We start from the raw sequence: 15,072 nt of genomic DNA, 5'->3' as shown, positions 1-15,072 counted from the left end.
GTATTCGTGTTTTGTTTTGAGTTAGTTTTAAGGTTGTTAAATTATATTTTTGCCTTTACTGATGCCTTGTGGCTTGGTTGCCATGATGCAGTAGCCCGTTGTTAAGGGGTGTGGTTTCAACGATCAGCGTCTGTAACTCACTCGTGCGACGGTATAAAGGTCACTACAATGCACTTCATAGATATCAGCCTGGGGTTGTTCCCTGGCTTATATTTAACTTTCTTTTTATTGTTTCTGATTTTTTTTTTTTTGTTGATATATACAGTACATTTTATTAATATTGTGTTTCTCCGAAAATAAGACCAGGTCTTATATTAATTTTTGCTCCAAAAGATACACTAGAGCTTATTTTCAGGGTATATCTTATATTTATTCATGTCCAACAATATACCGTACATTTATCCAAATACAGTCATGTCATCTTCTTCTGCAATATCATCCACATTCAAACCCAGAATTTCAGCCTAAATTTCTTGCTACTCCAGCCGCTTTTAGGATCCTCCATAATCGATGTTTGATGAATAGTTCGATGCCGACACACAAATGTATTCATGTTGCCTTTATAGTATATTCAAGCGTCGCATATTCCCCAAAGTAATGACATGACATATTTTAAAAGTCTCTCATACCATCCTCTGTGCCATCTCTTTTTTATTTTTTTACCTTTCAATACCATCAGAACATACGGGGGCGTATTTGAGCCACAGAGAAAAAAAAATAGCATAATGAAAATGTCGATTTTGTGATTAAAGTGGAAATTTCAGCTTTAAACTCAAAAAGTCCTCTTTAATCCCGTAGTTTACTTTATCGTTAAAGTAGACTGTCGTAAACATTATCTTAAAAATTGACCCAATTGTTAATCGCAACTCGCTTCTGGGGCTTCCTCCTGACCTGACAGCAGTGCAAGCGGCAATAGATCGCGCCATACAGAACACATTAAATTTATAATATTCCAGCTCTCTACACATTTACAGTTCTTAGAGTTATACTTCTTATCACTTTCATGATGAAATGCATTACAATATGTATGTTACATTTTACAGATAAATCGTTAACTTTGATTAAATAATGAATACTGTTAATAGTTACACATATGGGGTGGCACAGTGGCAGAATGGTAGCACTGCTGTCTGTCAGGGAGTCACATCCCTTGTGATGCCAGCCTGGAGTTTGCACATTTTCCTGGTGAGTTTCCACAGTTGGTGAAGCTACAATGACTCCAGTGTATTTGTGTGAGCTTGTGTTCACCTTGGGATGATCTGATGCCCCATCCAGGGATTTTGTTTATGTCTTGCACTGATGCTGCTAGAAAGGGCACATCCCTGGGTTGATGGATGTAATCATTAAACATCCTTTTCAGAGATATTGTGGCAAGGTGTCTTCAGAATTTAATGGATGTTTCAGGCACAAGCGTCGCATTGCGTGAAATATAAACCTGGCCTTAGGCGCCTTACTTTTTAGTTGACAATCTTGACTAGGGCTTATTTTTGGGGTAGGGCTTATATTACAGAGTGGCCTGAAATGGTAGGTCCTATAAATGCCTGGGATTCCAGCTGGATGATAAATTGGACTGGACTGCCAATACTGATGCTCTGTGCAAGTGAGGACGGAGCCGACTATACTACCTTAGAAGGCTGGCGTCCTTCAACATTTGCAATAAGATGCTGCAGATGTTCTATCTCTTCTACGCGGTGGTGTGCTGGGGAGTTAGCATAAAGAAGAAGGACGCCTCACACCTGGACAAACTGGTGAGGAAGGCAGGCTCTATTGTAGGCACGGACCTGGACAGTCTGACATTTGTGGCAGAGAGATGGGCGCTGAGCAGGCTCCTGTCAATCATGGAGAATCCACTGAACAGGATCATCTCCAGACAGAGAAACAGCTTCAGTGACAGACAGACTGCTGTCACCGCCCTGCTCCACTGCAGACTGAGGCGATCGTTCCTCCCCCACACTATGCGACTCTTCAGTTCCATCCGGCGGGTTAAATCTTAACATTACACAAGATAATAGACTGTTATACCTGCCTCGCACTCTCTCTTTGCATTTTTTAACTTGCACTGCCTTTTTTTTTATCACTCTTTAATTAATATTGTTTTTATCAGTATGCTGCTGCTGGAGTACGTGAATTTCCCCTTGGAGATTAATCTCCAATAGATAGATAGATAGATTTATCTATCTATTTTCTGTGAAACACGGTACAATTATATAAGTTAATCGTTTATAAACATGTTACTTTATGAAAAATTAAAAATAAAAATAATTTCATATTTTTTATGTTCAAAAAACACAAAGTTGTATTTTTATAGTGATCATGTTCTTCTAAGAATTGGGGCATAAATAAATTAATGTATCCAAATATAAAACAAAAACTACAGAAATCAAATAGCAGTACAAACAAATATAAATACGTAGCAATTAAGACCCACTTGCCTTGGCTCCACTATCTGCTAGTTTCTCTGCTTTGTCTACAAAATAAACCAACACCTTCCTTTATCCTGCGGACACTTTCTTTAATTCCTCCCACCTTTTTAGAAGCTACCATTACTCCTGACTTTCATTACAATTCAGATTTTTTAAAATATTTTTCTAATCCTAATAATATTCCAGACTAACTGTTTTATATCTAAAGAGACATTAATAGGAACATACCCATCTTATTGTTTGCTTGTCTGTCTGTGGTTGTTTTTACAAACTTTATTTTTTCCTCCAACTGTAATTGCCTTCTTTTAATGCCTACGACCAACAATACAGGCACGGCAAAGTCAGCCTTTGCATAGTGGCTCAAATTTGGATCCATGCATGATGTATGCAGAAGGCGGTGTGACCACCTATTCAACACACCGACAACAACAGGCAGAAAATGACATAACAAAGAAACATGCATAACAAAATGATGAGGTGCACTACTAAAAACATAAAAAACTGTAATTGTGTATGGGACGTGGAGTATGCACCCTTTAAAGCTATCTCATGGTGTGTTTATAATGATGAGATTAAGCAAAGTTTATGTACTGTATTGCACATTTATTTCCTGCATTATTTACACTTAAGTAGAATTACTTTTCACAGCCAGACCATATCAAGCTGGAGGTTTATGGTCATTCTCTCCCTTGTATGGCATTTTTGTGTATTTTTGAATATGTAAAAAATGTTTTTTTTAAACTTTTAAAGCCTGTTTCTCATTTAGGACCTGTGCAGGCCAAAGCCTGCTTATGAAGTTTGGAGGTCAGGCGTTCTGAGGTTAGGTCTATTTTTAGGCAGGCCGGTGAACATCCTGGCCTAGATTCTGAGATTTTTCACTCCTCTTTTGCTATGGTTGTGTAACCCGTTCGCAACACTGCTATGCCATGATCCTAAATACTGCTTCTGTGATGAAATCACACACGGCAACAGCAGAGAAAATATTATTAGCAAACTGAAAACAACATGTCAATTGACATGAAAAATGATCATTAACTCTTTGAGGGTTGAATATTATTTTTACGGCAGCCAGCAGTAATGCGCAGCATCTGTCGGGTGAGCGAAACGAATGTGCAAAGCAAAATACTCCATAGGCAAAGTTTTGAATATTATTGCAGAATTGGAATCTGACTTATCATACTCCGTTTTTGATGCAAGTGATCTGGGGATCGAAAATGTTACTGATGTACCAGCATCAGTTAATTGGTGCCCAGCTGATGGTAGTGCTGAACGCGTGAAGACACTGCTAGATGACATTAGAAGTCGACAACCGCCTCAAAAGAGTTAAAGGGTGATGCACCTCACATAAAATGTGTGGCAGCTGAATGATATCGCTGTGTTAATGATACAAATTCATAAATGACTGAAGAAATTAATCATTAGAAGTCAAAAATGATGGCCAGAAACAAACAAACAAAAATACTGAGAATCACGGAGGACTGATGTGAAATTAGTCGTCAAAATATTTATACAGCTTAAGAGACAACCTTTTGCTGTTTCACTAATTCTGTTATTTTATGGTTACATGTGTGATTTACCAGTCATGCCGAGATCTCTTGGAAGAGGCAAGACAACATGGTAATGAGTTTTCATTAGATAAAACCGTATAATCAAATGTCCACTTCTGTAATTATTTGACATCCTGTGGGTGGTAGCATTATACTGGGCACCAGCAGAAACACATCAAAATACAAAAACAGAAAGGTCGTCAAACATCTTGGAAAAAAGGATGAGCCTGATTTTCATTCCATTTGTTGCCATAGTCTAGTTACTGATCCAAGACCCAGAACTTGATCTCATTTTTAACGTTTTTTATTTACTAATTATTCACACTCTTTTGTGTTGGATTACACTTTGCATCTGGGGGTGCTTTCCTACATGACAGAATTCACACCATTTCTGACCCCAGCTTGTTTACGAGTGAAGAGCTAACAGGAACGTCTTGCTGAAACATAACCTAAAAAATAACGGAGGAGCTCTGTGTTTGTGGTTGAACTCCCTTGACTACGGTTTCTAGATTTGGTCAATGATGACTGATTTCGACTTGTCTTATGATTTTGATTTCTCTTTTATGTTCAAGCACCTGCCACAGCATTTAACAGCCAGTGATACACCCTTGTTTTGTAAGACATTCTTCTTGACGTCCCTTTTCAATGGCTGCTTCTTCAACACAGATTGACAAGATACATGTTTTAGATGAGCAAATGAATTAATCAGTTGTTTTTCTCCTTACAAGACATTATAAGGAGCATACTATGACTTAGAAGTTTTTTTGGCATGTAAGGGTGAAAGGAATTATTCAAAAGGCTATGTTTGAGCAGGAAATGAGGTGAAATGAGCGCACTTCCATAGAGTACAGGGCTATTCAAAATGAAAGAGTAGATTTCAAACAAACTGTATAAGACAAAAACACATTTCACACATCACTGGATAGAGGAAAGTTCAAAGTTTGGTACTATGGTCCTGCATGCACTCAACACGAGCACCATGTGTTACGCGACAAACATCAAAACGGTTGACCATTTCTTGCCACACACAAGTCAACTGGTCCCTAGTTACTGAATTCACAGCTTCCTCAATTCGATGTCGCAAATCTTGAAGATTAGCTGGCATAGGTGGAACAAAAAACTCTTTCTTTAATGTACCCCCATAGATAAAAACCATAGGAGATAGGTAAGGTCTGGAGACCTGGGAGGCCATAGATGATGAGCAAGATCTTGTTGTCCTTCTCTTCCAATCCATATTGTCCTGGAATGGTGTCATTCAGGTAAGTCCTGGAATGGTGTTGTTCAGGTAACATTACTTGAACGACACCATTGCAGGATGATGGATTGTAAGGTTCCACCTATGCCCGCTAATCTTCAAGATTTGCGACATTGAATTGAGGAAGCTGTGAATTCAGTAACTAGGGACCAGTTGACTCGTGTGTTGTAAGAAATGGTCTACCGTTTTGATGTTGGTCGCGCTACACATGGTGCTCATGTTGAGTGCATGCAACCTCAAGGACCATAGGACCAAACTTTGAACTTTCCTCTTGTCCAGTGATGTGCGGAATGTGTTTCTGTCTTATACAGCTTGTTTGAAAGACATTTTTGAAATCTGCTCTTTCATTTTGAATAGCCCTGTATATTTAGTAATGTATTAGTTATAATTGAAGTACAGAGAATGACGTTTTTAGATATGTGGGGGGACAGGAGGTCAGTCTGTTCCTCATTCACATTATTAAAATAATTTAAAATTTTTATATTAAAAATTTAGTTTGGTGATGGTAGATAGCATTTATAAAGTTTAGAAGTGAAATGAAAGAATGAAGGTTGTCCTTTATTCAATAACAGTGGAGGATAGAAGAAGGAGAGCCTAAGAGCATTAAAAAAAAGATAAAGGAAAGCAATTCCACATTGGCAGAAAGCAAATAACACAAGCAGCGGCAGACAGAAGATTGCAGAAGAAAGAAATACACAGCCTGGCAGCTATCATGTGTTAGGATTTCATAGAAAACAAAGTCCTGTAGGTTCTTTAGTTTACAAGGTGGTTGTTCTGGGCAAGATTCCCTTATTACTTCTTTGTTGGTTCATTTACAGCTAAGAGTTTATACTCTGCATGAAAGATGCAGAGTGATGAGAAGGGACCGGTTACGTGATACATTGCTACTCTAAGAGATCAAATGCATAGAGTGGAACTAATAAGTGTAGATGCCACACGGGCTGGACAAGAATCCCAGCCAGAAGAGGAGATGATTGAAGAAGGGGATCAGACCCAGAAGACAGGGCCAGAAAGGATGGACAAACAGCCCACCAGATGTAGAAGAGGTCACTGGGGACTCTTTACTCCCCCAATACGCTAGATGGCAGCGGCTCTGGATATCGGTGGCCAGTAGAGAGCAAGCAAGGCTTGTTAGGAAGAGTAGTCTGGCAACACAGGCCTGCTGGAGTCCATGGGTGCCACAAGGGGACGCTGCAGGGAGATGTGCCCCTCTTCAAATGGGATGTCTGTATGACCCGGAAGTACTTCCGTCAGGCAGTGGCCCTGGCACCAGAATTACTCCCGGGTCCTCAATAAAAGGGACCGCACTCCCTCATCCAGGCGAATCAGAGCTGGGAGGAAGGAAGGCAACCCTCAACTGCGTAAGGGCAGTGTGGTGGTGTATTTAAGGAGAGAGGATTTTGTGGATTGTGGAGAGAGAGATTTTTTGTGCTTGTGATACTTTGTGGAGGAGATTTGAATAAACCTTCCATTATTTGATAGATAGATAAATAGATAGAACTTTATTTGTCCTAGGGGGAATTTGACTTTTTACAGTTGCTATTTAAAAAATAAATACGTAAATAGATAGAAAAATTAGTAAAGTAAATGAATAAGTAAATATACACACACTTTGGTCAGAACACACACCATAATGACTATAAAGCAAGAAGATTAAAAAGAAAAGTTCTGATTTAGCAGTCCCAGTGAGGCATTACACAGGCATACTGCTGTTGTTATAAAGGACCCCAGTCGTGCTTCTTGACACACTTCTCCTAAATGATTCATTGGCTGAAAGTCCTCAGTATTAGTATGTCAGAGAGACGATGTGCAGCATTGTTATTAATGGCACTTAGTTTGGTTTTAATTCTCTCCTTTGTGGCACCATCTGGGGGTCCAGAGTGTGTCCTATAACTGAGCCTACCATTTTAATTAACTGAAGTGATGTTTCCAGCTCAGCACATCAAAGAATAGAAAATCACACTGGCCATCACAGAGTTGTAGGATAATGTGAAGGATGTCATTACCCACCTTAAAGGAATGCAGCCTCTTAATGGAGAAGATCCAGCTCTGCCCTTTCTTATATAGTTCCTCTGTGTTTTAAGACTAGTCCAACTTGTCATTAATGTGGACCCACAAGTACTTGTAGGAGAGGACAACCTCTACATCTACTCCTTGAATACTGACTGGTCATAGAGGCTCTGTGGTGTGGTGAAGGTCACTAAACAGTTCCTTGGTTTTGCTGATGTTCAGATGCAGATAATTCTCTCTGCACCAAGAAACAAACATCTCCACCTGACTACTCTCCTCTGTCTCATCTCCCTTTATCAATACCCCACTTAAAAGCAAAATAATCTGAGAATTTCTGCAAGTAACATGACATGGGGTTATATTTATAGTCTGAGGTGTCCAGAGGGAAGAGTAAAGGTGGCAGGCCTGATTCTTGTGGTGCTCTAGTGTTGCTCACATCCGTATCAGACACACAGTCCCTGAGTCTCACAAACTGCTGTCTGCCCGACAGAGAGTCCATCATCCAGGACACCACAGGCTCATTCAGCTGCAGATCTCGGAGTTTACCCCTTAACAGGGATGGCTGGATGGTACTCAAGGCACTGGAGAAATCAAAAACTATCATCCTCAGAGTGCTGCCAGCATCTCCAGATCACTTGCATCAAAATTTTGCAATAATACGAAAAAAGTCATCCACGGATTATTTTGCTTTGAGCCTTCACATTGGTATCTCTCCACATGCCAATTTAGAAGCTGTTTACTTTTCGCTACTCATGCACGCACAGAGAATCGAGGTCAACTCAGGAAAGCTAACTTTCCTTCTCGCAAAAGCATATTGAAAAGCACTGTAACAAGAAGATCAATGATCTCTATCGATCGCTAGCAATACTGAGGCTTTCAAAATAATAATAATAATAATAACAAAAACTGCATTAATGCACAATAAAATAATTGTCAGCGATAATTAATTAATGCATTAACACAATAGTAACATGTTAACTTGCCCAGCCTTGTAAAAAATATAAATAATGCAATATTGAACACAAAAGAAATTGGAGGTAACCAGAAGAAGCACAATCGAGAAAACTGGACTAAAATAAGTTGCCCCATCTTTCCAATCTTTGGTCAAACCTAAAATATTCCACAAAAAATTCTAACATTACAAGCCAGAAATCTTTAAACACGTTTAGCCTAAAGCCTGTTGTTGGATGCTTAATGAGAAATAAGCTTCTCAGAAAAAGAAAAAAAGCTGGAGGTTTATGGTCATTCCCTTCCTTGTAGGGCAATTTTGAGCATTTTGAATATGTAAAGTATGTTTTTTTTTAAACTTTTAAAGCCTGTTTCTCATTTAGGATCTGTGCAGGCCAAAGCCTGCTTGTGAAGTTTGGGGGTCAGGCTTTCTGGGGTGAGGTCTATTTTTAGGCAGGCCGGGCCTAGATTCAGAGACTTTCCCACCGCTCTTTTGCTATGTTTGTGTAACCCATTCGCAACACTGCTATGCCATGATCCTAAATACTGCTTCTATGATGAAATCATACATGGCAACAGCAGAGAAAATATTATTAGCAAAGTGAGAACAACATGTCCATTGACATGAAAAATGATCAATAAATGGTGACGCACCTCACAACAAGATAATTGTCAGTGTTAATTAATTAATGCGTTAACGCAACAATAATGCGTTAACTTGCCCAGCCTTGTAAAAAATATAAATAATGTGATATTGAACACGAAAAAAATCGGAGGTGACCAATGTTCCCTTGAAGGAGTAGCATATAGTGAGCAAAAAACATTGTTTATGAGCGACATTTTGTTTAAGCCAAAAATTTAAGAGTACCAATTTTCGTGATAAGTAGGAGCGACGCCATCAGAATGAGTGAGCGTGCGGGAAATTGAGCGACGCTCTGAATTCGTGTGAGCGCTCAGCTTAGAGGGAACATTGGAGGTGACCAGAAGAAGCACAATTGAGAAAACTGGACAAAAATAAGTTGTCCGATCTTTCTGATCTTTGGTTAAACCCCAAATGCTCCACATTTCAAACTAGAAATCTTTAAACACGTTTAGCCTGAAGCCTGTTGTTGGATGCTTAATGAGAAGTAAGCACCTCAGAAGAAAAAAAAATATTGTGTTTAAAAAAAAAACAAAAACCAGTGAAGCAATTTTAGTTGGCTGTAGTAAAATCAAGTCTGGAAGATTTAGAAAATTCAGATTGGAATGACCAGAGTGTTTCCAGTGTAGGAATATTCACAAGGTGTGAAAGAGCACAGTTTAGCATGCATTTAAATTTCAGCCTCCGGCAGTATCTGTAAAACACTTTGTAAAAGAGCATAATGAGGAATTAGAGCTAATAAAGCAGCTGTCTCGGAGGGCCACACGCACTCCCATACCCTACGGTCCCTACGTCATCTTGCCCCCCTCCTCTCTCTCTCTCTCATCATTTCAGCTTCTTTTTAAAGAGCTACTAATTGATTTGGATGGCTCAACATGATGCAGACTTGTAGCTGGAGAAGTGTGCTTTATTTATGAGGACAAATAGAGTGGCAGGTAAAAAGCCGAGAAGGATTCTGCCAGTCATCATTAAGGCTCTGCTGAAACACTTGATTGACGGTTTGCATATTACTGCAGAGCGATATTTCAAGCTCTTCATTGGCTTGGAAGGGCCTTAAACAGAAGTTCTTTAAGAGTCATTAGGGTATGCTCTATTATTTTAAATGCTTGAATGCACTAACCGGGCTGGACGGGGCTAATAATAGTCACTGGGCAGACACGTTCCTCTCAGGAGTCTCAAGCCTGCGGTTGTCTTCTTAATTAAAAGGTAATCTGTGAGTTCAGATGGAAATGGCTGCTCAACTTGGCCACTTTTAAGTCTGTTCAGATTCTTAAGTCTTTTAGGGCTATTTTTTTTTTTTTATTTTTGTCTCAGGTCTGAAAATTTTTACAAACAAAATCTCAGTTTTCTGAAAAGCACTGTGGTAAATAATAAACAAGCCTTGACACCTAAAGAGGTCTGGGGCAGCCGCTCGTATACTTGAGAATTGGGTGCAAAATGCGAAAAGGAGGTTGAAAAAACAGACAAGAGTCCAAAACAGAACTGCACAGGTCAGTAAACATGGTGGATATATAGTTGGTGGGACTGGAACCGGAAATGAGGTCACTGGGCTGTAACTGCCTGGGAGGGGGAACCGGATATGACGCCTTCTGTTGCAGAACTGGAAGTTAAGTCTTCTGGGGCGGATCCGGAAGCGATGTCTTCATGGGAGCCAGCCAGAATTTCCCACATTTGGTCTGCAGGGAGGCAAGAGAAAGGATTAATGCACTCTGCCACCCCCTGGTTTAACTGGGAATTACCTTCTTTTGAGCCCTTTAGCTGCCTCCCATGCGCATGTGTGTGACAGCACTCAAAGCAGTGGTTACACACATATATCAACATAGAATACTTATTTATGACACATGTCACTCTGTTTGATGTTCCGTGAGCCACTGCAGTATGTCAGTTCACATCTTATAACCTGAAAGGCACTTTCTGTAAAAAAAAAAACAAAACAGCGTGAAGTAGTAAAGTAGCTGGTAATCCGTACTGTCCACTGGCACACCATGTCGTTTGATGAAGTCCACTAGCCAGCTTTCCTCCAACAGATCTACAGTATGTCTGTGCAGTCCACCCGGTTCGTCAGCAGGACGATAAGCTGGGGACCGATCAGCTGATGTAGGGACCTGACATTTTCAATCTTCTGATCACTTTGCATCACAATTGGACTTTGACAAGCCAGAGTCCGATTCTGCAATAATATGCAAAAAATAAATAATACGCACAGAGCATTTTGCTTTGCGCATTCGCTTTTGCTCTCACGCCCAATGTCGATGCCATTCTAGATTTTGTTTACTCTATGCTTCTCATGCACACGCTGGGATATGAAGTCAAGTCAACAAGTCTAAAAGTCCTCCTAGTAAAGAGAGTCTACCTATAACATAAGAGTCAGTTTTATCAACGTTAACAACTCTTTTTTTTCACAACCCTCTGCTCCTGGATGATGACTTTCATCGACATCCACTCTCAACACTTTGTGTCGACAAAAATCGAGTAAAAAAAGTTAATAGTTAATTTTTTATACCATATTGTAAGCATGGTAAGAAGCAGAGAAGTCCCAAAGAACAGTGGGAGTGCCAACTAGGCCATACTGTTTAATACTATGGCGCAGCTGAAATAAGGCACTTTAACTTTAACTGGGCTTCTTCAAACCATTGGCTGTCTTGAGTGGGTCTGTGTTAGGAGGTTCCTGCAAGGACTCAGTCAAAAATCCCAACTGAGACCCCTTCCTCAGGGGACTTCGGGTCTTATAAGGTCATATGATATGGCTGTGGTTCAACTGCCCTGTGCTGTGGAGGAAAAAAGAGATGATACTGTTAGTGAGAGCGCCCCCTCTCATCTCTGAGTGATATCATATACCTCAGCCGACCATCCGAAAGGTGATTCTCAGGTGCCCACCCATGACACATATATGCCACCTTAAAAAAAATCTTTTTTGTGCAGTACACGGCAGATATGCTCAGTTCTGCTTCAGAAATTCGATTAAGCAGTTCCTAAGCGTACAAGACGTGAGTGTGAAAGTAAACGCCTATCGCATTCAGTCCTCAATCCTTGGGCCTTGACTTTCTAGTGTTTTGAAATTATTACAAGGTGGCTAGCGTGAGTGCCACAGAGGACACCCAGGCATCCTGGCTGGATGATGGCATAACCTCGGGGCAAAATGCAAGGTACCAGGGAATAGACAAGAGGCCAAGAGCAGTTTCACCCCCCATACATTAGGTGGCAGTGGATCGCTGCAGGGGTTCATGGGAACTGGAGTCTGGAAGTGCAGCCCTATCCCTGGGTACCATCAGAAGAGGACTACCCAGGTTCCCAAACAACCCAGAAATGCACCCCACAAGTCATGCCAGGTCACCAGAAGCTGTTCCAGGTCCAGTATAACAGGAGCCCACGACACACAACTGGAGGCAGTAAGAGAGGACCGAGTTCCTTTATTTGTACGGTTATTGGCTGTGTTTCACTGCACTTTATGGTATTTAGTGCTTGTTGGATTTAAAAAATGCCTTATTTGAACCTGTAGCTATGTTTTCAACATTATTGGGTCTTGGGTTTGGGGCTCAGTGGCACCCCCTACTGGTTACACTAGAAACTTTCCCTGCCAAAACTGTTTTTTTTTTAATATCTTTATGTTCTCAACATATTTTTTGCTGGAATTATTTCAAATATTATGAACAGTTGGTAGAACTTTTGAGATGTCTCCAACCTAGAATGAACACAAGGAAACCAAAGTATAAAAAAAGAGAGGGTGTGTATTGTTTAACCCTTTGAACCCAGCAGGCCATTTTTTTTAACCTGTTGCATAGCGGTATATACCCTAAATGGGGCACCATTTCACTGTGTACACCTCTAGTGGTCAACTATGGACCTGTTCAAAGTTAGTATTGTATATACTTGTGGATAAGTTCTCCCGCAGATAAGTCGGGACTTGATTTTACTGTATAATTTCAGGTATTTTATAATGTCGGAATGCAGAAAACGTACGCCATTGGTCCAAGAGATTATGATATGCTAATGCCCACCTGAGAGAGTAACCACGTGGCACACTGCCTTTATTTTCTATGTATTGTGCCTACGTGACCACACGGCAATACCTGAACTATTCTGAAGCGACGTTTGCACTAATTTGTGTATCTCACAACCTCATACACCTTTATTGTAAGAGCATCCCTTATCTATGATGGAGCGTTCGATCAGAAGAAAATATGAAACTGGTTTTAAATTAAAAGTCGTTGAAGTAGCGAAAGAAATTGGTAATTGCTTCTGAGAAACTGGTGTGAGATTGGAGGAGGCAAGAAGATGTAAAAAATTAAAATGAAGTGTTAACTGACTTTATGGGTTTCAAGACCCGACTTGTATATGAGCATATATCCATCCATTATCCAACCCTAACTACAGGGTCACGGGGGCTCTGCTGGGGCCAATCCCAGCCAACAAAGGGCGCAAGACAGGAAACAAACCCTGGGCAGGGTGCCAGCCCACCACAGGGCACACACACCCACCAAGCACAATTTAGAATCACCAATGCACCTAACTGGCATGTCTTTGGACTGTGGGAGGAAACCCACGCAGACACGGGGAGAACATGCAAACTCCACGCAGGGAGGACCCGGGAAGTGAACCCAGGTCTCCTAACTGCGAGGCAGTGGCACTACCACTGCACCACTGTGCCACCATGCCACCCATTATGTGAGCATATACCGTAATTAAAATCTTTAGGATTTGTGGGTAGAGAACCAAAGTATTTGGGTGGCTTGGGAACTCAGGCAGACACGCCCATCCAGGATTTGGACCTTACAACTGAGAGGCAGCAGCAGCAGCAGCACTAACTCCTGTATGCAGGTGAATCGTATTCTTATTATATTTTTAGAGCAATGGCAATAAATGATTTATTGCTACAAAATCAACTGAGAAATCAAAGTTAATTACATTGATGGATTATTACGCTTAAATCTCTTATGGTGCTGCCCTGTGCCAGTTAATTAGCCTGGCTGTGCTCGATTCTTATGCCTGTGTTTTTTCATGTTATATTGTAAATTTAAACTGTTTTGAAACTGACATCACTGTGAAACACACTATAATTAGTATGTTCTCACAAGCCCTAATATATATATATAGTGTTATATACCTTTACAGTCATTATGTAGGTGCAAACAGGTATTATTTGATGCTATTTAAACCATAAGTGAGCCACTGCAGACTTGGCCGCTTATGACTCATCCTTCTTGTCCAATTCATTACCCCACAAATCTAAAGAAACGTGCCGCATGCTTTGGTGGCAGGCTAATGGTGCCTCGTATGCTTTCATAAGTGTCTCTAACACATATTAGAAAAGCTGTAACAGAAAAGCTTAATTAAATAATGTAAAAAAAAACTGATTATGAGTTTAAAATTAAATTTATGGTCTGCAAGGAATTTATTTAAAGAAGTTGTAAATTGAGCCCAGACTGTGGTGCAGCTGCATTCCCAGAGCACCTCTTTATTTTCTCTGTCGCCTGCTCTTGCCTCTTCTGTACGCGATGTTCCAAGTGAGTGATTTATCACTCCATCTTGACAAGGTATACAGTGCACCGCAACTTGCCGTTCATTTTCATGTTTTTATTTATTTATTTTTATTTTTTTTATAATTGAGTGTTTGTAAGCAAAACGAAAAAATCTCCACCACCAGCCAAATGATTAAAGCTAATACTTTAACTCAAAATGTGTGGGTACAAAAAAAAAAAAATCTTTTACTCTTTCTCTGTAGTTTAGCGGGAGACAGCTGCATGCTCAATTAATTCAAAAGAAAGACTCCAGTCGAATTGAAAGTTTCAGATTTTGCTCCATTTATTGCAATATTGCCAAATTTGCTTAATCTAATTCAGGGGAGGATATCCTGCTGCTAGCATTGGCTATAAGTAGGAACCAACTCTGGACTGGACACCAGTCCAACACACAGCCCCCCACTGTGATGCCCCTGCGCAACTTAGCCTGGACTAAGTGGCCAGAATGAGAAGATAGGGAGACATGGACATGGAGGGTTCTTAAATGAAAATACAGACGCCGATTATTATACAGTACCCTCCATAAGGTTTGGGAAAAACAACAACAACATTTCTTTATGGGCATCACGGTGGCGCAGTGGTAGTGCTGCTTCCTTGCAGTTAGGAGACCCGGGTTCGCTTCCCAGGTCCTCCCTGCATGGAGTTTGCATGTTCTGCCTGTGTCTGCGTGGGTTTCCTCCCACAGTCCAAAGACATGTTGGTTAGGTGCATTAGCGATCCTAAATTGTCC

Source organism: Polypterus senegalus, chromosome 10, assembly GCF_016835505.1.
Source record: "Polypterus senegalus isolate Bchr_013 chromosome 10, ASM1683550v1, whole genome shotgun sequence".
Lineage (NCBI taxonomy): Eukaryota > Metazoa > Chordata > Cladistia > Polypteriformes > Polypteridae > Polypterus > Polypterus senegalus.
Note: the sequence above shows the minus strand (reverse complement) of the source record.